We start from the raw sequence: 26,551 nt of genomic DNA, 5'->3' as shown, positions 1-26,551 counted from the left end.
GTACTTCACCCATACCCATATTATGAACTTGCAGAATGTAAATAGTCACTGCAGAAGTTATGCTATTACAACTACATTGCTAGGACAATTGGTTTGGGGTTTAAAAATGGTGACGTATGGACGACAATTAAAGATGTAAATGTCCATCTTTAGAGTCATAATGATTTCAGGACCTGGAGATCGTATATTGGTGGTTTGAAAAACTGTGATGTGGAAATGGGCTTATTGTACAACACTTCAAAGTGATCCTTGTCACATCCAGCTGTCCTTTGAAATATCAGTATACAACTGCTAGCTCCCTGTTAGAGCCTGATGGGCCCCTTGATAGTTTTCCTGCCCCCTTGTCCTTCCGTCAATGGAGAAGACCAAGGGGGAGGTTATGTAGTGATGATGGTGGGCTACGCTGTGATTGTCCTCTCACGTCACATATTTTGAAGCTCCACATTAAATCACATGCAGTCCAGGTGTCACCTGTGGCTGATAAGAATCCATTTCAATACCTCAGTACCACTGGTGGTTTATCCTCAGGGTCATAACCTGCCTGAGCTGTCATATTGACCATTAGGACTAGGGTAACACATTTTTACATTGACAGATCCACTTTAAACATAAAAAATATGACATTGTACTGCACAACATACGGAACTTAAACCATAACAATTGCATCTGGGGAATGAGAATGACCCAGTATAGAAGTTGGTGTGGATTCCAGTGGATTTATGTCATTCCGAAGAGAAGTCACTGTCTGGGATAGCCAGAGTGTCACATCTGGGCCACCAGAGGAAAGGTCTCTGATGGCAACTGGGTCTCTGAAAAGAGCATCTGCAAGACCCTGCCCACCCCAAATGAGACCTCTCCCAATTTGTCTGGACCCCATTTAACTTCAGTGGCAATTATAACTCAAGGGAGTCTGCTCTCCCTGATGGAGCATACCATGGCCTTGCACATGGAGAAGCTAATTGCTAGAGAAGGTAATCTAATACACTCCCAGATTATTGCTATGGACTATAAGTTTCACTGCTGGGACTGCTCCCAGTATTATTTTCAATTAATGCAAGAGACTGCCGTGTTATAGAGGCTGCCCAATCAGTATGGCTCTTGCAGTTGTTGTTTTTGTTAAAATTGTAGAAACTGCTAAAGATATACAGCGTTGCATGAAAAACCTTTTGCATTTGTCACTGCTTATATTAATTTTCAAAATCATTTTCAGTATAAGAAGGTATAACTGTGCAGTTGTCTGTTCTTTCGCCCAGTCCCTGCATATTATAAATCTACCTAGAGCAGGAGTTCCTAAAAAAACTCCTTGTCTGTTAGGCCCCTGGTACGTTATTCCACCATAGCTGAAATGGTAGAGGATGTGCATGCAGAAACTGTTGCAGAGATCTATTACCAGCTGCAGCTTCCTATCACAGAGAAAACCACTGCTGAAAACAAACAATGGTATCTCAGATAAAATATTCCAGAAGGCAAGTGGAAATTGATTTCATGGTTTGATGAGAACTAAATACAACTTCCATGTCATAAAAACCCTGCTATATTCGATGTATGCCAAATACAGTGTACCACCAAACACATACCACCCAAAGCTTGATGATGGCTTCAAGATACCATAATAACACTTCTCATTAAAAGGCCAGAAAGAATCAGGCAGTAAAAGTTGTCATAGGTTGTTCTACATAATACTGTCATAAAGGGGTGACTACTGTAGGTACTTGTGAAGAGAAAGTCTAATGATATCATTTTGATCCAGTGGTGTTCATGTTAAATAAATATGAAATAGTCTAAATGTCTAGGGGGGATGTGAACACTGTAAGTCTGTTTGTTGTCTAGCTGAACCCTCACAATGTCAGTTAAGGACAGTGAAGACAATTTCAGTCACAACGAGACTAACATCTATATGCAGAGAGATTACAATCTGAATATATATATGAGAGAATGTTTGATGGACCTTGGCAAACCAAAAAACATCTAAAATGTAGGGCAGGGAAGGTAAGCATGTATTCCCCTTAATAAGTAAGGAGACTACACAGCTAATGGAAGAAAACAGATTATTTATGTTTTACTTCATTGTATGTCATATCGATACAATAGACCACCTGTTGCTCTGCATATTTGTGTGATGTTGCATTATTGTATGTGTTTTGCCATCTCGTTGCTGGGCTTGTGGGTTGTGGGCATTCAGTAGCACCACCAGGCTCCGTCACAGTATCTGATAGTCGGAATAGCTTGTCACTAATAACTAGTAATCAGAGGAGATGCCACCGTTAGGAAGAGCCTGCAATTGATGTGGGCATAAGGTTTGTGATGCCAGTGGGCTTGGCCACAATGATGGGAGGAGCAGAGGCTGTCCATTTCAATATCACCAGTGAATTGAAGGCAAGAGTGAACAATAGCTAAATTTAGGGAAGTTTCGCTCGACTAAGAGGCTGGACTAGCTTGCCCATTGCAAGATGGTCAGCTGAAAGCTGAAGTATGTGAAGTGAGACCCGAGGAACACTGCAGATTGGGTTATCTGGCTGATTTTTTGGATGCCCACAGTTTATCACCTTAACATCAGGAAACAGGCCCTGAAGAGTCATAGAGCTGATAATGAGTTGACCTAGAGGAATCATTGCCACCTTAGAGTAGTGTGCTGGGATAATCTTAGCTATGGAAGTGAGCATCTTGAAGAACTCTCTGGGGGTAGTTGCTGAGGCAGCATGGCTAAGCCCCTTTCTCTGCTTGGGAGTAGTCAGTGCTGGGGCATTGAGAGACGTCACAGTGAGAGAAGTGACTCTAGGAAGGGAGCCAAAGTGGATGGAGTGGCTCTAAATTCATACCCGTGGGAGGTTATAGCTGTGTGGAGGAGGGGATGTGTGCATCATTTGTGTGAGGAAGGCTGGTGGACAGCATGTAGTGGAAGGTTGGCTGCCCACACGCCTGCGGTGTGGCCTGAATAGAACAGTCTTGAAGCATAGTAGACTAAATAAAAGTAAGATAGGTGGGACTCGGAGAGGAAAGGATCCTAGAAATACTGTGAGAACAATAGGAGCCACTTTCACACATGCACATTGAAAATTGTCTTATACAGTTGAAGAAGAGTTACTGGTTACCTTCAAGTGCTGAAGAGCAGTGTGGAGTCAGTATTGTCTGTAGTTTGGTTTTTAGACAACATTGGCTTGAAAGCCCCTATGAACTCAAATTACATAATATAACGTGGTCTCAAAAAGAAGGAAATGCTCAACCCCATATGAAGTTGTGCATTTATAACCGGGGGAGCAAATCCTGCACATGTGGTCCGTTGCCAAGGGTGATCCCCAGCAAGAAATGCGTACAATGGAGGATGCCCGCAGCGGGCCACAAGTGCCACGTAGACATCCTACACCAGATAAGATAGCCAAATGTGTGGATGTAACACATGTGAACTCAATAGCAACCTGAGAGAGAGAAGAGCAGTTAAATCCTAAAGACTGTTCAAGTATGTTCTGGAATGTTCAAGGAATAGCACCATCTTAAGGGAACTGCAACCATCACGCTGCTGTGTCCTATATGAGAGTAGTGATGAGCAGCATATTCAATATTCGTTTTCACGATATTTTGCGGATTTTTGGCCTAATATTAGCCATAAATTTGCAAATTATAGAATTCATGATCTCCAGTAATTATTTTCTTGATTGCGAAAATTGGCAATGTAATATGCGCGTATTGCGCACGCAGTACAGGTGTGGCTCACTTTTGCTATTTTTTTTAAGCTGCTAGAAGTTTCCTGAGACTGGAGAAAATAGTTGGCAAAAGACAAAAACACTAATCCCTATCACAGCACAGTAATTCCTATCACACTACCTAACACCCTGCACTGGAACCAGCTGCACTATATCACTATCTAACCTCCCACTAACTATCTGTATTATATATATGAGCCAACTATCTAATGTAATTGAATAAGGATCCAGATGAGTCTGCAAAGCACAGAGCACAGCAATGTCACTGCTCTCTCTCTCTCAGAACTGCAAAAAACAGCAGAAAATGGCTTCTGGGGAGTTTCCTATATAGTAAGGGGGTAGGCAACTTTCCTAATGGTTGCTAGGGATGTTGCTAAGTTCAGACAAAGATATTGCAGCCTTCTCATTGGTCCACAACCAAAAAGGGAGGTTACTGATGAAAAAAAATCTACAATATTCGCAATCACGAAAATATAGCACTATATTCTAGATCTTCGCGAATTCTCGAAATGCCAAAATTTGCGATTAGAATATTCGTGATGAACACTATATGAGAGCTGTAAACACCAAGCGTATTGCACCTCTGTATTGTGAAGAAATAAACCTGTTTTGGTATGTACAGGTGTAGCATTGTTTGCATTGTCATCTATTTCTTTCGGTCACCATAATAAATGAACAGGAATGTCCCGTCTAGCGCTGAGGAAAACAACTCTAATGGCATGAGAGCACTCAACTTTGTTAAACTCATCTCTGCCATGTTTGTGTGTTTTGAAATGTAACCCGAACATTTCATTGTCATTTTGTTGCGCTGGACTTTGCTAACAGAAAAAAAAAAACAGAGCACTAACAAGTAAACGTATGGGTCAAAACTATTTGTCACACGTCTCAACAAATCACTTCTAAAAGCATTTGGTGAAATAGGTGTCAATGAACTGAAGGTCCGCACAGGGAACAGTGTTACACTTGCAGAATTGCTGCAACAAATCTCAAGAAATGCCATTACTATTATTGTTTCCTGTGCTGTAAATCTCCCAGCAGACAACTGTTGTGACAAGTTTATTAGCAAGGGAAGCAGGTTTATGGTGCAGGCAGACTACTATATAGTTGTACTGCTTACAACCATATTGCTAGCTCTTCTGTGCATGGCAGGCGGGTGGGGGGGAAAAAGCTGGAAATGTATCATTAGCCCTTTTCTTTTAAATAAGAACTACCATTAGTGATGCGGTCAAATTAGAAGCAATCTTTATCTCCAGACATTAAACTGTTGTGATTTTGTAAGCCAAGTGGAACTTCTACAATGAGAAAATTCCTCCAGTCATTCTTCAACACATAGAAAAAAAAAATCTTTACTAGGAGGATCCCCTGAGGCACAGACTTTTTAATTTGGCCAATCCTGCTGGCTTCATGTCTGTACCTCCAGCCAATGTTCAGGCCTGGTGTGTGTCATGTGCTAACATCCACCCCTCCTCTCCTGCTGCTGCCTTTTCAGAAGACAGAAAAAAAAAATCTCCAGTTCATGTAAGGTCTGCAGTTCTCAGAGATGCACAATCTCAGTCTCCAGTAGACCCTGGTCTTTTCTTAAATGCCGGAATGCCTGTGTGATCCCGTATGGACAGAAGGAACTGTAAGTACAACACCTTTAAATACAAACCGTACTTCTATATCCATTATTCATTGTAAAGACCTTTGTTTTTTAGCTGTAGCTGTTTTTTTTTTTGAGAATGGAACTACAAAATCAGTGCAGTGCTCAGCCAACGTACTAACGTCAGGAACATTTCAGGGGACAATATCAATGAAACATTGTGAACCTGTAATACAGAAATTGATCAGGTCACCATTGGGTTTAGACTATAATTTTGTTGTGTTCCTACAGTACCTAAAGCATCTGAATTTCACCGGCATGTCCTGGCAGCAATGGAGTTAATATGCTCCATTCATGGATGTTCAACTGATACACTATACTTATAGTATTTCTCAAGAACACCATGCCTCTGTAGGTTGCACTTTTTTAGATTTGTATTTTTGCACGATAAAATTGCACAACTGTGAGCAGTCAACAACTCTAACGTACAGGAGGGTCTATGGAGATTGTGGTATATGTTGTGGATATAGCGCTGCGACAATGAGTTTCCTATTTCTTGTTTAGTGACTATATAGCTATGACTTTGCAATGAAAAAACAATTAGGACACATACTATATGCTGTAGGCACATATCCTATGATGTGGTAATGGGTCTTTCATCTCAGTCTAGCAAATAATCTATAAACTGTCTCATATCAACACAATTTCTGTGACAGGTTCAGTTGAGAATTGATGGCTCCTGGGAGTTGAGGAGTTAATTGTTTGGTGTTCCTGGTTGTGGTTGCCTGCGATGAGTAGCAGTTTACTCATATCTTCTTTCATATGGAAGTATTATGTTGTATGGGATTTTACAATCACAGATCATGTCAGAAATCAGTGCAAAAATATTCCTCGCGCCAACTTAACGCACTTACTGTGGCTGATGGTAATGCGGTATTACGACTGTTACACTGACTGTAAAATGTTGTTTTATACCTTAGAAGGGCTTCAAGCAGATCTATTGAGAACATGATGTAATGTAGGGTGTGGTTGCATTGAGCAATGATGGCAATTGTAAGATCAGCAGAAGAGAGATATTATAGGAGAGAATACATAAAAATTGGGAAAGAGTTATGCTGGACATTATAGGTGTGTATGACGCATATGATACGGGTGCCTATATAACAAATAAATAATCCTATGCCTAGTGAGGGACATCATTGCAATAGAACTCACTTGAAAAAGAGGAGTACTTAATCCATATATTACAGCTCCCTCCTCTTTTCTTTGTCTGTTTAGTGTTCCCGTCTGCCTTCCCCCCACCCCCTTCCATCACCCACTAGGTTGGAGACACCTGAATGCCGACAGAGTGATCCGTAGAGGTTCAGACTGTCTGGAATGTAGCCATGCACCCAGACTTAATGTTTAACCATAAAGCAGACAGTGCTCCTGCCTGGGAATCCTTCTCTACTAGTGGCTTTGAAAATTGGATTTCACATTGGATAATGTGTGCTTTCTATAACACTAGAATATATAAGTACGGGCAATATTACATTTGTATGGTTCAGGTATATATATATACGCAAATATATTTGGTGGTATATATGGTGTATGTGTGCTGTATGTATATTTGTATATATCCCACCAAATTGATTTGACTCCCGGTGAACATATTAATAATGCTCCTCTAGAAAACCCTGACTCCTTTTAAGCATTTAGGATTCTAAATTTTCATCCATGATTTCCGTCATTGTTGGTTGTCCTCGTTAACTCTCGCGGACATACCGTAACTGCATTTTCTACGGAAACTTGGTCTTCTCTTAATATGTCCCAAATAAACTAGTCCCTTCGTCTGGTCTTTTCACTTGGGTAAAGTTGAATGGATTTTCTCCTCTTTCCCTTTTTTCTTTATTGCCCTGGACAATTCTGACCTTTTTTTTTTTTTGTCAGACATGTAATAATCACATTTGAAGATCTCATCTTTATTGCACCAAGTGTCTGTATGCCTATTTCTCTAAGGGCTCATGCACACAACCATATGTATTTTGCGGTCCGCTAAAAACGGAGCCGCAAGAAATACTGATGATGTTCGTGTGCATTCCGTATGTTCGTGTGCGGAACGGAACGGCTGGCTCCTAATAGAACAGTCCTATCCGTGTTCGTAAGGCGGACAAGAATAAGACATGTTCTATTTTTTTGTGGATCGGACATACGGAAACGGAATGCACACAGAGTAACTCCCTTTTTTTTTTTGGGCGGATCCATTGAAATGAATGGTTCCGCATACGGTCCACAAAAAAAAACAGAATGGACATGGAAACAAAATACATTTGTGTGCATGAGGCCTTATACTACTAGTTCCTTTATGATTACTAATTCTTATAAGTAGGCAAGCGTACAGCGTGTGTCCATGTATGTCCATATGTGTTTAGTATTGTTGTATATATCTTTGTACCTCTGTGTTTGCTATTGCGTGGTTAATTGTATATGTGTGTCTGTAGATGTATGTGTATATCTGTGTGTGTGTGTGTGTATGTCAGTATGTGTGCCAATGCATGTGTGTCTGTAGATGTATGTGTATATGTGTGTCTGTGTATGTCAGTATGTATGTCTGTGTATCAATGCGTGTGTGCCTGTGTATGTCAGGGATCTTTCTTCTGTGATCTGGTAAAGTCGGTCCCCTTTACAGTCAATCTTATACAATTGGATCCTCGCTGCTCCTTTTAATATAATCGATAGAAGAAATAGAAGACACGGCTTCCTCCAATAATCTGTCTGAGGAATTCCTCCTTTGGTTCTCCTCAGTCCTGCCAATCACCGCGCACCGTTTCTATTAGCAACCACACTATCTTGGATATCTCTGTAGATTCTGATCCAGGAAAAAGAAACAAGAGCACAATAGCGAACTGTACTTGGCGGCAGCTAAACCACGCAAGACTTCGTTTTACTTTCAGAATAATAGTTACAATACGTGAATAATAATACAAAGTCGAATCTCAAGAATGCCCAACCTGGATTTCACACCCACTTCATCAGGTGTGTGGCGAGAGATCCAAAGGTAGTGTGGTTGCTAATACAAACGGTATTTAGTGATTGGCAGCATTGTGGAGAACCAATGGAGGAATTCCTTGGACAGATTATTGTAGAAAGCCATGTGTCTTCTATGCCTTCCATCGTTTATATTGAAAGGATTGTATTGTATATGTATGTTTGTGTCTTTACAGTATATGTATGTCTGTGTGTATGTCACTATTTTAATCAGACCTTCCAAGTGTCCCTCTTTTGGAGGGACAGTGCCTCTTTTTGACCCAAGTCCCCCTGTCCCTATTTTTGATCAGTATAGTATAGATTTGTATTATTGCATTTACAATATCGATCCAGAAAGTGTTTGGCTGGTTCCCATGTGCATATTAGAGCCCTCCTTGTATATTATTTCATTATTTGATGCAATTAGAATTTTTGAAATTTCTATATTCAGATAATTTTTGCACAAGAGAAAACAATTGAAGTCTATAGCTATGCAGGGAAAATGGACCTTTCACACAACGAACCACAAGTGTCCCTCTTTGAATATCCAAAAAGTTGGGAGTGCATGTATGTGTATATCATGTGTATCTGTATGTCTATATTTGTGTCTGGGTACGTATGTAGTCATACATCTATTTGCATCCTATAGTTATAATGGCTGATTCAAATGTTTCTTTTTCAAAATGTATAGAAATGATATAATTTTTTTTGTCTACATAATCTTGCACATACAGGGTGCATTGAATTGACAAAAAAATAAAACCTGGTATATCTGAGATCCAGATGTAAAGTTTCATTGTCTTCACCCTTCTTACCTGTCCTGATCACTGTCAGCAGTGTGTCCATCCTTTGTCAGACAAGCATGTACTGAACTACAGATGAAAGCACTGGGTGTAATGGGTATTAAATATTTCATACACTACAGTTAACATCAGCATCAACATAAATAATGTGCTACCAGATGCTGGCGTGAAAGCCTTTAGGGGATCCATTTAAATATGTAGTCCTTTCATCCCCTGGCTTCAGCAAGTTCCTCCTTTATCGAATGATTTAATCCAGAGAGTTGTGCAGTTCCTCTGAAAATTATAACTGATTGAAGATTGAATCACAAGGCAAAATAGAGCCAGATGACTTTTCTTACTGCTGTGATCTCATTACCCTATGCCTGCTAGGTAGAATTTAGTATAAAAGCAGACATGGGGAGGACTCTGGAAGAGAAAACAGCTAAGATATGAGAAGCCATAAAGAAACCTATTGTGCCATTGTTTGATTGTGTGAGCGGAGGTATGATACGGAATGTAGGCAATGAAAGCAATCATTACTCTGTCTCTATATACAACTTGTTTCGATATGGCAATGTAAAATGATTTACTTTATTTTATGGTGTGTATGGAAGGTATGGCCATTTTCATTTTTGGAAATGACTGCTGCTACTGGGAGAAATGGACGTGCACGTGACTTATGAAAATGAAATACCCAGTGCCTGAGCGTTTTGTGAGTTCATGACTTTGTATGATTTTGATGACTGAAATGGGGTGAGGTTAAGGACGTTGACGCCATACACCATGTTTGCTTTGGCAATCGCTCCGGTGAATAACACAAGCAATCATATTTAATAGTGTTTCCGTCAGTTCAAACATCAGAAGTGTCCAGACTGTGGTATTTTCTGATCTATTATCAATATGGATGTGAAGAAGTGGACAAATAAGAAGGAAAGGTGATTCAAACATTAAAATAGTAAAGGTGTTTTTTTTAGTTAAGCAGGTCATACACATTCAAATAATGTTCTTGGACCTTCCAATTTTGTCTGGACTAGCCAGTCATCATGAAGGTTTCCTTATTTTCCCCCAATGTCAGGGAAAGACAAATTCAACAAGCCCCATTCTCTTGTTCTCATGGGAGATAAAATGCAATCAGAGGTGTCTGGCGGTGGCTTTTCTCTTATCACCAATCAAAACACATACATGCTAGGCCAAGTTGAGCAGGCATGTATGTAAGGCAGGTTGAGAGGGAAGGCTGCTGGCCAAACAGGCTATATAAATTACATATATGACCAGTGTAGTACAGTTGGAATGCCCTACCATACTTTGACATTTATCTCATGGCTAATGACATTAATAGCTCTCATAAAAATATAAAATATAATCAATGAATGATGTTCACTTATGATCTCGTGAAATTTTCCAACTACTGTGTGAGATCAACAAGGAATTGTTTTGCTCCCTCATGCAAAATTAGCTGCAGGTGGCCAGTGGGTTTGTTTTACCTTCTGCTGGAGCTAGGTTGAACTTGATGAACCAGTGCCTTCTTTCAACCTAAGTAACAGAAGAAGAATGGAGAGCTTTGAATTTCGATGTTAGTGAAGATCTTGAAGAATACCACGAATAGTATTGAATGTAGCAAAACATATATTTGGCCAACATATTATTGGACAGATGAGACATTAGAAAAGATAATTATTCTCCTAGTAACCTACCACAGATATCCAGAGAACGTCACTGAGAAGTATTAAGATCTGAATATTAGACAGAACTTTCTGGAAATAGCTTAGTCATGTTGTCAGTGTTTCGTAGCAGTTTAGTTCCTTTGTTATAATGATCATTGCTGAGATCACAGGGGTAAGAATGTGCAACTTTTACGACACTGATACTGACACTGATGTATAAAATTTCTTCTATAAGTGTTTCCACAAAGGCATGATATCCCATTCTGTGCACATAAACACAGGGAGGTAACTTAACTGACAGGTCTGTTTTTCTTTCAGGTTCACGTGTCAAGTTTACCTATGACTGACACAAAGCAGACAAGTAAACCTTCATTCAAAATGTGTAGACATCTCAGACAAAAGGCATGTTGTCCGAGGTTGAAATGCAGTCATAGTGTCTATAGGCACTCAATGTTGTCACACAGCTGTATCTTAAAGAAGTCTGGTTTACAAGCCCCATTTTCAGATACTCAATTAGGGAATTCCGAGTTCAAAGAGTGGGGTCTTTTGTTCAGGACCCCTCTCTCTTAGAATGGAGTGTGGGTACAAAGAACGGTTATCACTCTTGAGGTCATAGCATGTATTTCTGTGTAATTTTGCCTGAGGTGGGGCTGCTGGGGAATTGGACAATTATTGCCAAGTTTAGTACCAGGTTACAGCTGATGGGTGGGTGTCCTGGCAGTAGGGCATCAGTGGGACATCATGTGATCATCCATCTATCTTTTCCAACAAAAACCATCAAGAATAAGGCTATTAGTATTTCCAGGAGTACAAGTATTTCCATTTTTGTCCATTGGAAAGAACTCATAATGGTGTACCATTTTTATAATTAAACTTTGCTGTGCAAAATAATAAAAAAAGACTCTAATGATCTGGTGTATTCGTACATAATTATCAGAACTAGTTCACATTAAAGGTAAACTCTAGTGAAAGTGTAGCAGGCGTAGAGTGACCATTCCACAGCAGATCCAGCATTTACACTCACACAGCATCACAACGTCTGGTCTCATCTTCTAAGAAGAGTGTGAGGCCAGCTTAACTTTCAACTTCCGTTTTAAATATACTCAAATTGAAAAGGACCGTCCTTAATATCTTAAGATGACAAGAAATATGTACAGCCACAAGTTAATAGAAACAACTGACAAAAGTGAAGGTCCAAGGCACATGATACTTGGGGATATTATTTTACTAAGTATTTGCTCTTCTGGCCCAAGTGTTGGATTATCAAAGAAGACATTCGAAGATTACACTGTCCATTAAGATGTTACTTTTCATTATAATTTCTTAGTTTTTTTAATCCTTTTTTGGACCATTTGACTAAAAATGCATCCCTACCTAGTGACAATATTTGACATTGAAATCTGTCCAGGGAAAAGGACATTGCCCATCTGCATCTTGGAAAGCTACATTTAAAGTAAAACTATGAAATAAAATGTATTAGTTTATGAGAGATGACATAAAGATTTGGGGCAGGAAAAATAACTGGTCACTACATATATAAATGCCATAAAGTTATGGAGTTCACAAATAGGAGGGGTTAAATTAGTATGTTTTAGGATTCTAAGTGAAAGGCCTGAATAATGGGGAGCTTGTTCATTTGGTGTATTACGGGTATAAAATGAATCTGCTAAAGTTTATTTGCAGTGGGCCATAAAAGATTAAAATGAGGTCTTTCTGCTGGCTCAGCAGCCCTGCTCCTCGCTGACTGTGTGGGGGGAGACTTGCTCTTTTATTCCCTGCAGCTTGTTTTTTTTCACTTTGTGCTTCACTGGTGCAAGAGAAACAAAGATTTCAGAATCTTCATAAGTGATGAAGGACGACTGGTATAGGAGTGTTCTTTGCACATATTGTGAACTTTTGCAGGGTGCTATAAGTAACTTGACACATCACATAACAAACACAAAAACTTGTCGTCTGCTGTTTTAACAGATGGCTGCTTTAAAGTGCCACCGTCTGTTTTACAAAAAAAAAAGGGTGAATGAAATGGTGTATGTTTCTGAAAGAAAGTGCACTGTAGACACTAAAAGAGGTTTAAAATTCAATCTCAAGGTTCTACTAAAGGCAGTAAAAGTAGCCTAAGAGAGCTGAACGAGGACTGGAATGTAGATGAACCCACCTGTCTTGGCTTAGAGCCCCAAATATGGCCTCTTTCACATGCCCATGATGATATCTGTGGCAAGAAGATGTTTCATCCATGATGATGCCTGTGACAGGTCCGTTGTTGGTCCATGTATCAGTGTTTTGCCCTCCGTGTGTCATCTGTATACCATATATACCAAGGCTGAAAAAAGGATTCCCAGATTATCTCCTTCCAATGGTCAGTGGAAACCACTGACAGAACATGGCATTTATTTGCAAATAGTTTTCACAAGCCCATAGACTTTAATGGGTGTCCTCATCACAGACCAAAGTAGTTTATGTCTCCATTGTTTGACCAAAAAACACTGTGTAAAAAACACTGGATACATGTGCTGTCTGTGGAAAAAACAGACAGCACATATCTGCGATTTACTGATGTGTGAAAGAAGCCTAAATGTCTACCTCTGTGAAGATTGCCTACACAAGAGCATAAAATGTCCTCCATCCCCCTAACCACTGTGCAAAGTGCATACAACTGTAAATGATCATGTGTTAGTTCCTCATAACCTCACATATTAGGATTTACCCTGTGGGCAACTAGGCTAAAGAAAAGGTTATAATACTGATGATAGCCATTCAGATGCCTACCACTACAAGTCAGGGTAAATTTGTATCACTACCTCAACTTCTGTGACTTACTTTTTCTCTCATTGGTAAATACTAACAAGCCACCTGAAATATGATCAAAAACATCCAACCATTTCTTAATTTTAGCATATTTACAGTATATGACCAATATTGCTTTTCCACAACTGGTCAACTTAAATGGACATCACACATGAAGCATTCATGTTCAGAATTTGACTTCTCATTAGCATAACCAGCAGGTGCATAGGTCCCCCAGGCAGGGGCGTTGCTAGGGTCTCAAAAGATCTGGGGCCCAAGCCCCAATGCATTTGGCCCAATTCTCTGAGTTGACCAAACGCACTCCCCCAACCAAACCCCCCCACCCCCGGAAAACACTAGCACTGAAGACATTTTGCTGTGCTTGCTATACAAAACACCAAAAGACCGGTAGGGAAACACATACAAAAAATATGAAAAACTTTATTAGATAATTAATAATTACAGCAACTCATGAATCAAGACAAAATATTTAAAAAAAAGTTAAGCAGCAATGCAGGTAAGTGCTGCGAGAGGTAGCTCACCTGCTGACTAACAAGGTGTAAGATCCCACCATCTAATCTAGCTCAATACAAGGACAAAAGAGCAATAGCAGAGTCTACCAATAATCTCCAGGGGACTATCCCATAATCCCATATGCCCTATATGCAAACATCCACATAGGGTACCAATTAGGAAACCATCTGTGGATGTATAAACTACAGGCAGATAAAAGGGAAAGGGACAGAAAATACCTGGGAAATGGTACAATACAGGGATCCAACCTTTAGTCAGCCGTGAGCGCACCCCGAAGCACGTTTCGCTCCGCTTCTTCAAGGGGCGTATCTGATTTGAACACTCAGCCACACTATATACCCAGATACTAATTGAATATGTGGGACACATGTGGAGGGACCAATAGATCTACTCCACTTATCTCGGGCGAGATCCCGCGAGACCGATACAGCGACGTCACCTATCATCATCATGGTCACATGACCGCAAATAGCCATCCCACAGTGTGGCATCACTGATCACTCAGTGGCTAATCACGCGAGATTACTCACGAGAAGAATTCACCTGACCACAGTCACATGACTGTGACGTCATTTAGCAGCAAATCGCGCGAGACCTCGCCCAGGAGAGTCACATGATCGCACACAAATATCCAACCATCTCACTAAAGGGAGGACAGAATATCGCCGCGAACATGTCTATATAGGTATAATATTATAAATACATTGTGATAAAAGGTGATATCAACACAATTGGAATATAATACAATAGTAATACATCTTAAATAGTAGAGTACATTGTAAATCGTGCCAAATGCGCAGCATACTAGCAAATTCATTTACATAGATGACCAACAGCTAAAAGGCATCAATGCTCATAAATAAATACACGTACAACAATAATGACTTCTTAAGACGCGTTATACACAATAGAGTGCACAAGTGTAAATTATACATATAATAATAAAACAACAAATATAAGTTCATTGTGATATATATATATAAGTACTTAATAGTAAAATGTTGATCAAAATTCTAAAATAATCTTAGAGAAACAACGTGCTGCTGTACTTGCTATACAGCAGCACGTACCGCTCACATCCACTTCCTCCCAGGTGACGTCTCCTCTGATGTAGATCTTCTGTCATCATCTTCTCCATTTGGTCCGTACAACTTCTCTCGGCTGCGCCTCATCTCTGTACAGTGTGACACAGGGACATCTTAGCTTCCTCACATTTCTATCATCATCTCCCAACCTGGAGTCCCCACTGTGTTATCCTGCTGCTCTCTGTACCCCCCAATACCCCCAAATACTATCCTGAAGGAAAATGAGTGCCCCCCATAGTAATAGTGCTCCTGATAGTCCTGCCAATAGTAATTCCCTTCTAGAATGCCCTCATTAGTAATACTGCCCCCTACAGTGCCTCCAACAGTGATAGTGCTCCCCAAGAGTGCCTCCATTAGTAGAACAGCCCTCCAGTATTAATAATGCCCTTACAGAGCCCCCAGTAGAAATAAGGCCCACTATTGTTCTCCCAGTGGTAATAAAGCGCTCTACAGACTCCTCAGTAGTAATAAGGCGCCCATAGTGCTCTTAGTAGAAATAATGTGGATCTATAAGTCCCTCCTATAGAGCCCCCAGTAGTAATAAGAAAGCCTAATGTCCCCAGTATTTATAATGCCCCCTACTGTTATAATGCTCACCCTGAAGTGTCCCAGTATTGGTATCACACCCTACTGTTATAATGCCCCCAGTATTTATATCACCGCCTACTGTTATAGTGCTCGCCCTGAAGTGCCCCCAGTATTTATAATGCTCCCTGCAGTGCCCCCTGTAGTTATATTCCTCAATTTACTGTCCTCAGAAATTATAATTCCTCAGCCCCTCCACCATAGAGTCCCATGTAAATAACTTCACACCATCTCTCCAGCCCCCCTACAATATACAGTCCCATGTAAATAACATCCCTCTCTATCTACAGCCCCCTCCAAAATACAGTCCTATGTAAATAACAGCACACCATCTCTCCTGCCCCCTCCAACAGTCCCACATAAATAACATCATCCCCTCCCCAGCCGCCTTCAACATACAGTCCCATGTAAATAACATCAACCCCTCAATATTCAGTCCCATGTAAATAACATCACCCCCCAGACGCCTTCAACATGCAGTTCCGTGAAAATAGCATTACCCCTCAACATTCAGTCCCATATAAATAATATCACTCCCTCCCACAGCCACCTCCAACATGCATTCCCATGTAAATAACATCACCCCCCCTCAACTTTCAGTCCCATATAAATAACATCACTCCACCCACAGTCCTATGTAAATATCTTTCCTCCCTTCAGCCCTAACAGACAGTCCCAGTTAAATAACTACAACTCCCAACATTGCTCTGTCTCACACTGAGTAATCTACCTGTTCACTTACCTCTCCTCATGTAGCAGACCTCATCACAGCTTCTTCCCAGGACTTCTCTTCACTGCTGAGTTAATAGGCAGGCGAGTTTTAAAACCCACAGGGACTCTTTCTGGCCACAATAGTGATGGAAAAGTTGTTTCAAGGGGACTAACACCTGGACTGTGGCATGCCGGAGGGGAATCCATGGCAAAACTCCCATGGAAAATTACGTAGTTGACGCAGAGTCGGGTTTTAATCCATAAAGGGCATAAATCACCTAACATTCCTAAATCGTTTGGAATAACGTGCTTTAAAACATCCAGTGTGTGTATACGATCAGGTATGATGTTGTATCTATCAGGTAGTGTAAGGGTTACGCCCGCTTTACTGTGACAAACCAAACTCTGACAGACCAAACTCCCCATTTAACGCACCGCAAACAACCGCAAAGAGTTGTCAATAGTTGACACACTCATGACATTAATTTTATTCCTCTATGCGTCACTCTTGGTGTAGTGATGACTGTGCTCGTGCGCACGTTCGGGAGATTGCAGGCGATGGCGGTTTTTCAAAGCCTATGGTCATGCTGACGTAGTTCAGTGACAGTTAAGTGACCCAGAAAACAATGCACACCCAGTAGTCAAGGGGTTCATCGCTCCCCAGAGTGTCGATATCTGCAGTTAAGGCGAGGTAGACTGCTACCTGTCAGTCGAGTCGTTCTCTGAGGGTGGACCCCAAATGGCTGTGGCGATGCGTAGGACTTAAAAAGCTCTGCATGTCCTCCATCAACAACACGTCTGTAAAGCGTCCTGTCCTTGCCGGCGTGGTCGTGGTAGGAGGAGGATTACTTTCACCTCTTTCCCTGTTAGATTCCCATTGTGCTGTGACATCACCCTTATATGCTGTGTAAAGCATACTTTTTAACTTGTTTTGTAACTGCTGCATCCTTTCCGACTTCCGGTAATTCAGTAACATTTCAGCCACTTTCTACTTATACCGGGGTCTAGTAGCGTGGCCACCCAGTACAGGTCGTTCTCCTTCAGCCTTTTTATACGAGGGTCCCTCAGCAGGCATGACAGCATGAAAGACCCCATTTGCACAAGGTTGGATGCCGAGCTACTCATGTCCCGTTCCTCGTCCTCACTGATGTCATTGAAGGTCATTAAATGACTTTTTTATCTGCAAGGTACTGTGCCACCCTATATGAGTGGTGTGCACACAGTACAGTCTGTGGGCCTGTGGCCTCTCACACACGGGCAGGCAACTGCAATATATATATAGAAAAAATTAAATAAAAGCTGACTGATTTACCAGCCCTAAAAAGGGCTTTTTGGGGTGCTGTCAGGACGCTGTCCTTACAGCAGATGAGTCTTTGAGGACTGGAGTGGACACAGAACACTGGCCTAGCTAACGATTTCCCTATTAATTCAGCAGCAGCAGCACTCTCCCTGCTCTCACTAACACTGCAGCTTCAGAATGAATCTAAGATGGATGCTGTCCTTGCTTTTTTAGAGGAGGTGGGAGGGTCTGGGAGGGAGGGTATGCTGATTGGCCGGAATGTGTCTGCTGACTGTGAGGTACAGGGTCAAAGTTTGCTCAATGATGACGTATAGGGGGCGGACCGAACATCGCATATGTCCGCCCGCCGCGGCGAACGCGAACAAGCGATGTTCGCCGGGAACTGTTAGCCGGCGAATAGTTCGGGACATCTCTAATTAAGAACTGATCACATGGACTGTGATGTCATCACAGGTCCTTTAACTCTAGCAGGGCAATAGATTCAATTGTATTGCCGTCCTGAGGACAGCAATACACTTGTATCTATCTGGCAGGGAGGACATTCGGGGCCTGGGACAAAACATCAGGGTCCCAGGCCCCCAATGTTTTAACCTAGCAACGCCCCTGCCCCCAGGTATTTTAGTTACCTTTTTTCTGTCCTGGCTTATCTTGTCTTCAGTGCCTTAGACACAGGTCCTGATGCCAGGCAGCGTCCTCACCTTGTATGCCACAGAGCACACAACTTCCTGATACTGTCTAACCTTTTTAACACGTGTATGTGGTGTGGCACACAATGTCCTGGTATGCTAGGGGACCTATGGACTGCCAGAACTAGGAGGACAGGTGCTGCAACCTCTTCAGACCCTATATTTACACCACTAGAGTTCAGTCACATTTTTTTGGCTTATAGGTGGGCAGCCATTAGTATTGTGTGATGACAGTTATAGGGTATTTAAAGGGGTTTTCTGAGATGGACAGGTCATCATCAACAACAACTTTCATTTATTTAGACAACTGTCATATAATCTGTACAACCCTTTGAACTCATAGAAGTGTATGTTTTTCAGCTTATTTTTGCATTCATTTCTTCTGCTGCGCTCTCTTTTCCTCTTTTGAAATGCGCCCCCCCCCATGACAGTTTATGTCTTATTCACATGAGAGAGCTTGTTTCAATGACATCTTTCTTCATGAACTTATTATACATTCAAATGCATTAAATCAACAGCACATTTTCAATTCTAATTGGACTTGTGCAGAGGGCTGAAGTAGGAAAATAAGAGAGTTCTTTGTCGGCTGTCTGCCCTGAGTCAATTTTCCTTTGTCCTCTTTGTGTACTTCCCATGATTTCATACAAATTACTAAGCATTTGGAAAATAAAATGATAAATAAAATATGATAGATGATACAGAAGGCAAAACAAAAGCTCAATAAATGCAACAAAATATCAGTGGGAGGAAGAACTTTTAACAGTGTCACATTGTGACTCTTGGTTGAGAAGAGGGTAGTAGTAAGTTAACCCTTTACCTACAAAATGAATACGTTATCTTTCTGAACACCCTATTGTGTTGATATTGTGAAAAGATGACGTGATTTCATTTGTTATTGTCAGTGACTCATGAAGCAAGCTGTTGTCCCTCTGCTGAGCATGTCATGTACTAAGAACTACCCAAAATGAATTTACCAAAATTCCTTTGGGTCCGATTTGGTCAAATTGACTGGCAGATTTGATTCAATTTAACGTGACTGATTCCTTTTCATAAAATGGCGCTTTAAAAACATTGTTTAGTGTCTTTTTAAAATGCCAGTATTACTATCTATTATTCAATATAGGGTCTTATATATGAAAATCTGTGCAGGCAAAAACTAGAGTTGTTGTCCATACTGACCTGTGCAATAACAGCTCGCATTTTACCTGGTTAAAAAATAAATGGAATTGTAATAGGCTGGTATGGGTAACGCCGCTAGTTCTACTGTGTGCACTAGTTTTTATATGAGGCCCAATGTGTGCCTATACTTCTATAGTAGAACTAGTGTGCCATTAGTGTCAGTGGAAGTGCTAGGGGACATGCTTTTAGAAATTGGTTTTCCATATATATATAGAGTTCAATCAACATCAAACTTCCAACTTCCAAAATCATTCACACAGGTGTATAAGAAGCAGAGATCTGAGGTGAAGCTTGCTGGTTCCTTCTACTGACAGCTTAATTTACGGTGTCTTTTCCTTTGCTTTCCTGCAGTATTGAGGTAATAAAAACTACTAGTGAGGGTATTCTCACACACGGAAGATTTGTCATAGAAATTTCTGATTGCTTAAATTGTCTTTTATTTTGCCAAAGATATAAAAGCCAAATACAGAAGACAAGCAGCGTCTACGCGTTTCGGGTGACCACATCAGCCCCTTACTCATGCCTATGACACAACATACGTCTACAGTCAGGAACAGCCAATAAGCATGTATCATTAGGAATTTCTCACCACATGGACCAGATCATATGCAGCTGGCAAAAAGAGAATACACATACCGTATTTATCGGCGTATAACACGCACTTTTTCCCCCTGAAAATAGGGGGCAAATCATGTATGCGTGTTATACGCCGATATTCATTGCGCTGTATGAGCCGGGAGAGAGGAGGGGCTGGAGTCCGTAACTAGGGGCGGGGCCCGGTGCAGTCACTGTACTCTTACACCGGGCCCCGCCGCTCACCAAAGTATTTATAAACGTGAATCCTTATCCTGTTATTAAGCTGCCCTCTCCCATGTTCCCATGTCCCCCCTGTATCCCCATAGCACTTACTTAAGCTTCAATAGCAGGCAGAGCGGACGGCAGCAGTAACGTCACTCACTGACGTCGAGCGCCTGCTCCGCCCCCTTTATGAATGAAGCAGGCGGAGCAGACGCGCGACGTCAGTGAGTGACGTTACTGCTGCCGTCCGCTCTGCCTGCTATGGAAGCGTGTGAATCGTAAGTGCTGTGGGAATACAGGGGGGACATGGGAACATGGGAGAGGGCAGCCTAATAACAGGATAAGGATTCACGTTTATAAATACTTCGGTGAGCAGAGGGCCGGTGTATTGGGGGACACTGTTATGAGGGGGATCTGTGGATGACATATAGCAGTGTCATCCACAGATCCCCCCCCCATAACAGTTCCATCCACAGATCCCCCCCACCCCATAGCAGTACAATTTGAAATTTAATTTTTTTCCTGAAATTTCCCTTAAAATGAAGGGTGCGTGTTATACGCCAGTGCGTGTTATACGCCGATAAATACGGTATATCATAATGAACATATGCATGAATAAAACCTGGAACAAGATGCAATCAATAGCATAACATTAAAGCATGTCGTTTATTGAGGCCATGTTAGGGACATGTATTAAAGGGGCCATCACATGACTAATGAAAAAAATGAAAATCAGACATCCTATAGTACATGACAATCTCTATCTAACAAAGCTAGAACCAGCCCTGTACCTCACATGGATCCAGAGCTCCCTCCATTCATTGCTCTGCTAGATTTATATCAAGCTGTCAGCTCAAGAGGAGTGTCTTTTCTGCTGCAGCTCAGGGGGCGTGTCCATGCTCTCCCTATCACTGCTCATGGGGAGTGTCTTTTCTGCTGCAGTTCAGGGGGCGTGTCCATGCTCTCCCTATCACTGCTCATGGGGAGTGTCTTTTCTGCTGCAGTTCAGGGGGCGTGTCCATGCTCTCCCTATTACAGCTCATGGGGAGTGTCTTTTCTGCTGCAGCTCATGGGGCGTGTCCATGCTCTCCCTATCACAGCTCAGGAGGCAGTTGAAGGATGAAACTGAGCATGTGCGGCCATCTCAGTGAGCAGGTCAAAGAAGTAAGAAAAAACAGTGGCTATACTAAATGTTTAATTACATGCAATTACAAAAGTATTCAGATCCAGGCGCTGCTTTAAAAACTGTAGAATATTTTTCGTGGGACAACCCCTTTTCATGACTCCATATCCAGGACGTTCCTGCAATGACCCAAATTACAATATTTGGGGTGTACTACCAATGTAATAAAAACTAGGATGAGAAAAGAGACATCTCAGACATACCACATTATAAAGCTCAAAATCTCTACATAACCATACAATACAATATACCACCACAGGTTGCTCCTTTACATGTTCTGCATGTTACAGTTTCTGCAATGCCATGCTGTCCCATAGGCTAACATTGTGTAATAATGCAATACAGTTAAGATTGCATACACAATTATTATATACATTTAATGGTCATGGAGCCATGCCCTAAAATGTGTATTTATTCAGTCTGCCATTTGAATATTCACTTGATAAAATTGCTAAAATACAGAATTCTTTGCAGTCTTGTCTATGTACTCGAGGTTCTCATTCTTTTGGGTACACTGGAGTCCACAGTATTCAGTATAAGCTGTTGGAAATTTGCTGCCCTGACATTATCAAATTACATGGCGATTATCATTTTAGAAATCAGCTTTTCTATTGGGGTTATTTCAGGCAAACTTTTTCCCCTCTCATTTCCTGCTCTTTTCGGCTTCTTATCTTCTTCGCACTGGATTGCATATGAATTTCTTGTCTATGTTTAACTTTTTAATCAGCAGGGATTTGCATGTGGTGACCAGACCCGGCTATTTCATTCAAAATGCCGTCCATGTGATAAGAATCAGCGCAGGGCGTAGGACACGTGGATAAAAATGATCATGTAGCACACAATGGGCCTCCTACATAAATGAATAGAAGTGCCAGGCTCATAGCATAGAATCACATTCCAGATTAGATTTTTTCTACAACTGACTTCAAAAGTGATCCGATGGTAACTTGCAACATGACTGACAATGCAGCAGTTTTTATGTATTAGGTCCATTACTTTATAGGCATGTGCTGGCCAATAAACTCATCATGTAAAAAAGTAAAAATACAATCCTAAGGCATATATACGGGGAGAGAGGAGAAAGCTACTGAAACCCCGTCCACCCACTATATCGATTGGCAGAATGATTGTAAAGGTAATGTCTTAATTCTATTTGCAAAATCATCTGGCCGCAATTGGGCTAGGTTTTGGCCATTTGTTACAACATGTGTCCATGCCCTAAGTGAAAGACTTCTACTTAAAGGGGTTGTCTAGTACTAGAAAAATATGGCTGCCTTTTTCCAAAAACAGCACCACCCCCGTCCACAGGTTGTGTGTGGTACTGCAGCTCCTCCCCATTGACTCCAATAGAGCTGATCTGCAATACCAGACTCAACCCATGGATGGGGGTGGTGCTGTTTTTGGAAAAAAAACTTAAATCTTTCTGTAATCCTGGACAACCCCTTTAAATAATGAAGCTAAGCAAACTGAGCTAATCCTATGAGCAAGAACATTATAAAATACATGCCGTTTGTTCTTACAAAATGCTATATACATTCTACTTGAGACACAATGAAGCAATTCTTCTCGAAAGAAGGATGGAAGTCCACTAATAAGGTATTTAGTGTCAATGCACCATTCTCTACATTTTCATTTATAAACAACAGGTTGCAAGTGTAATGCTCCATATGTAGAGCCTGTGGCTAGATGACACCATACAAGGACGCATACACCTTGTCCAGGAAAAAAAAAAAACATGGCTGTGTTCTTCCAGAAACAGCACCACACCTGTCCACAGGTCATGTATGGTATTGCAGCTCTGCCCTATTGATTCTAATAGAGCTGAGCTGCAATACCACATTCAATCCACTGACAGGGGTGATGTTGATTTTGAAAGAAAGTAGCCATGTTTTTCCAATCCTGGAGAACCCCTTTAAATGACCTAATTTCTCATTTGTGGTCTACAGAAGGCTCCTTAATGCATTCTGCTATTGTACATCTAGTAAACTGTGGAATTTCATACCACGTCATCTTGTCGGCTGTTTCTCTGACTCCCATAGGTTTCCATGAAGAATCTTTAATCTCCCCAATATATAGTTGGGAACGTTATAGTCCCCAGTAACTGAAGAGCTCTCATGGCCTGCAGGCACATAGAAATAAGGGTTCATGCACACTACCGTATGTATTTTGCGGTCCGCACACATCCGTGTGATGTCCGCATTACATACATAGTTTTTTGTGGATCCATTGTAACAATGCCTGCCTTAGTGTCCACAAAATGGACAAGAACAGGACATGTTCTATTTTTTTGAGGAGCAGACATGCGGACATACGAACACGGAATGCACACAGTCATTTTGGTTTTTTTGCAGCCCTATTGAAATGAATGGTTCCATATACGGGCCACACAAAAAAATGGAACGTCCACAAAATATATTTGTGTGCCCTCTCCTACTGTGTCCTTCTCCCAAACCATGTAGATTGTAAGCCCTCACGGGCAGGGCCCGCTCTCCTTCTGTACCAGTTTGTAACTGGTCTTATTCATGCTTAGTGCAATTGTCAGTATTATGTATGTGCACCTCTTATCATATGTACAGCGCTATGGAATGAATGGTGCATTAATAATAACTAATAATAATGAGCCCTAATTTAGATCTTAGTTGGACTTATTTCAGGAAACAGATTACTTTTTTCACTGTAAGTAAATCCTATACAGTGTGTTACATAGAACATATAAAGTACATGCCTGCACAGTCATACAGTTCAGGGCAAAAGTTTTAGGCATGTGTGGTAAGAATGCTTTCAAAATAGAAGTGTTAGGCCTTATTCACACAGTCAGTGTTCGGTCAGTGATTGGGAGCCAAAACCAGGTGCGACTCAGAACAGGTGCAGATCTCTTTCCCTTACAGCTTATGTCTGTGGAGGATCCATTCCTGGTTTTGGCTCACAATCACTGATGGAAAACACTGACGTGTGAATAAAGCCTCAATAGTTTATTTTTTATCCATTAATAAAATGCAATCAATCAATATTAGGTGTGATCACCCTTTGCCTTCAAAACAGCATCAGTTCTTCTAGGTACTCTTGTACAACAGTTTTTGAAGGAACTTGTCAAGGAGGTTGTTCCAAACATCCTGGAGAACTAACCACAGATGTTCTGTGAATGTAGGCTTGCTTGGATCCTTCTCTTCATGTAATCCCAGACAGATTCAATTGTTTAGATCAGGGCTCTGTGGGGCCATATCATCACTGCCAGGATTCCTTGTTCTTCTTTACTCTGAAGATAGTTCTTAATGACATTGGCTGTGTGTTTGGAATTGTTGTCCTGCTGCAGAATACATTTTAATTGAAACTATTAATACTTCTATTTTGAAACCCGCTATTTCCAAACCTGCCTAAAACATTTGCACATTACTGTAGCTAGGCCGAGTATTAGTTTTGCACTGAGCCCAGGTGCTTTAAGCTACTCGCCTGATTAATAGTGTTTCGGTCGTTCATACAAACACAAAGGTTTATATAGGCATTTGTGACAATACATAGGTTGAACGTTGCAAGTCTAAGATTTTTTATTTTATAATCCAGAGAGAGGTGATTTCTTCTTACAATATAAACTTGCTGGCACGACATTTTTCCTTCCCTACCAACGGTCACCTTGTTCTCCCATATTGTCACCTAGATGTGATTAGACAGCACCATCAATCAGGAAGATGAGCCGAAACCATTTACTCGCAGGCATTCACTTCTTCAGGATAAAGGTCATTATTTTCCCACTGCACTCAGATAAGCCAACTAGTCAGTGTAAAAGGAGGAAGAAATACAAACATTTCAGAGGCGCGCTGTGGACCCCTCATTTTTCTAGCAGAAGGGTTAAGTGCTGGGTCTGGTGCATTATGGGTAACACTCTAGTGAAAGAAGGGATAGACAAGGAATAAGGTAACACCCTGCAGGGATTCTGTCTGCCAAAGAAAGGCCTGTTTATTCTGTATTTTAATGCCCTGGCTTGACCTCTAACCTTCTTGTCTTTGTGTAGCCAGGTGCAGGTTTCAGTGGAGGTTCATGCACTATTAACTCTTTAGTTTCTAGAAAGTCCTGCATCGCTCTTAAAAGATTTCCATTACTAGTAGAGACTGGCGCCTCTTATGTTCTCAATTCTTGTAAACTGAAAATTCATTTATTTATTACAGTTTAACCATTTTTAGAAGGATTCCTGCATTACACTTTACTGATATTCTATTAGTTGTATTATTTTCCACATGGACACCTGAATAGACCAGGCTCCAGACTGCTGTCCATGAAGTAGAGGCTTCCGAGCCAATGGTATGTTCAATGAAGTTCTTATACCAAAGTGATAGGTTGATAAAAAGCCATAAAGTGGTGATAAGACAGCCACCACTTCTCATATTCCCTAGTTCTGTGCAGTCGTCAGTGTCGTGGTCCTTGCTTGATATTGTGCACAGTGATAAAATAATGCATCAAGCCATAACAAGCCGCAGCAAAAGTACTGGAGGTTTGTGTTAGCTGAGGCAGGTTAGTGTTAAAGGAGTTGGTCAAGTTTTGAAGTATTCCCATATCCACCAAGATAGGGGATAACTAACTGGTTGCTGATGCTGGAACCCCCATCGATTCATAGAATAAAGGTCCCTTTTTCCCGATTTGATGGAGCGGCAGGTTGAGCATGCCCCCTGCTGCTCCATTCGTTCTCTATAGAAGGTAGCCGAGTGCAACAAAGGGATTGGTGAGGATCCCAGAGGTCGGACCCCCACCAATGAGTTATCCTCTATCCTGTGAATAAAGGATAACTTCAAAATTTGGCACAATCCCATTAAGCTTAAAAGGGTTGTCCAGTTGTCCACGTTAAATGAAAACTCATGCAGTCACGTAGATGTAATAAAATAACAAAAGAATCAATACTTTTCTCCACGGTCCTCCCCGCCTCTTTTTGTTTTCCTGGCTCAAGCAGTGACTTTCCTGTCGCACACATCATGCTGCCAA

General features: G+C 41.2%; 1 long non-coding RNA gene across 1 annotated transcript in view; it reads left to right on the top strand.

Annotated features, from left to right (window-relative positions):
- Positions 1 to 5,234: 5,234 nt before the first annotated feature.
- Positions 5,235 to 26,551, top strand: part of LOC120979738 — a 65,539-nt gene continuing 44,222 nt past the window's right edge. Inside the window, exon 1 of the long non-coding RNA XR_005774374.1 lies at positions 5,235 to 5,325. This is a non-coding gene — a long non-coding RNA (uncharacterized LOC120979738). The remainder of the gene's footprint in view (positions 5,326 to 26,551) is intronic.

This window comes from Bufo bufo, chromosome 9 (assembly GCF_905171765.1).
Source record: "Bufo bufo chromosome 9, aBufBuf1.1, whole genome shotgun sequence".
In the NCBI taxonomy this organism is placed as follows: Eukaryota; Metazoa; Chordata; class Amphibia; order Anura; family Bufonidae; genus Bufo; species Bufo bufo.
This window is presented reverse-complemented; position numbering and strand designations above follow the sequence as displayed.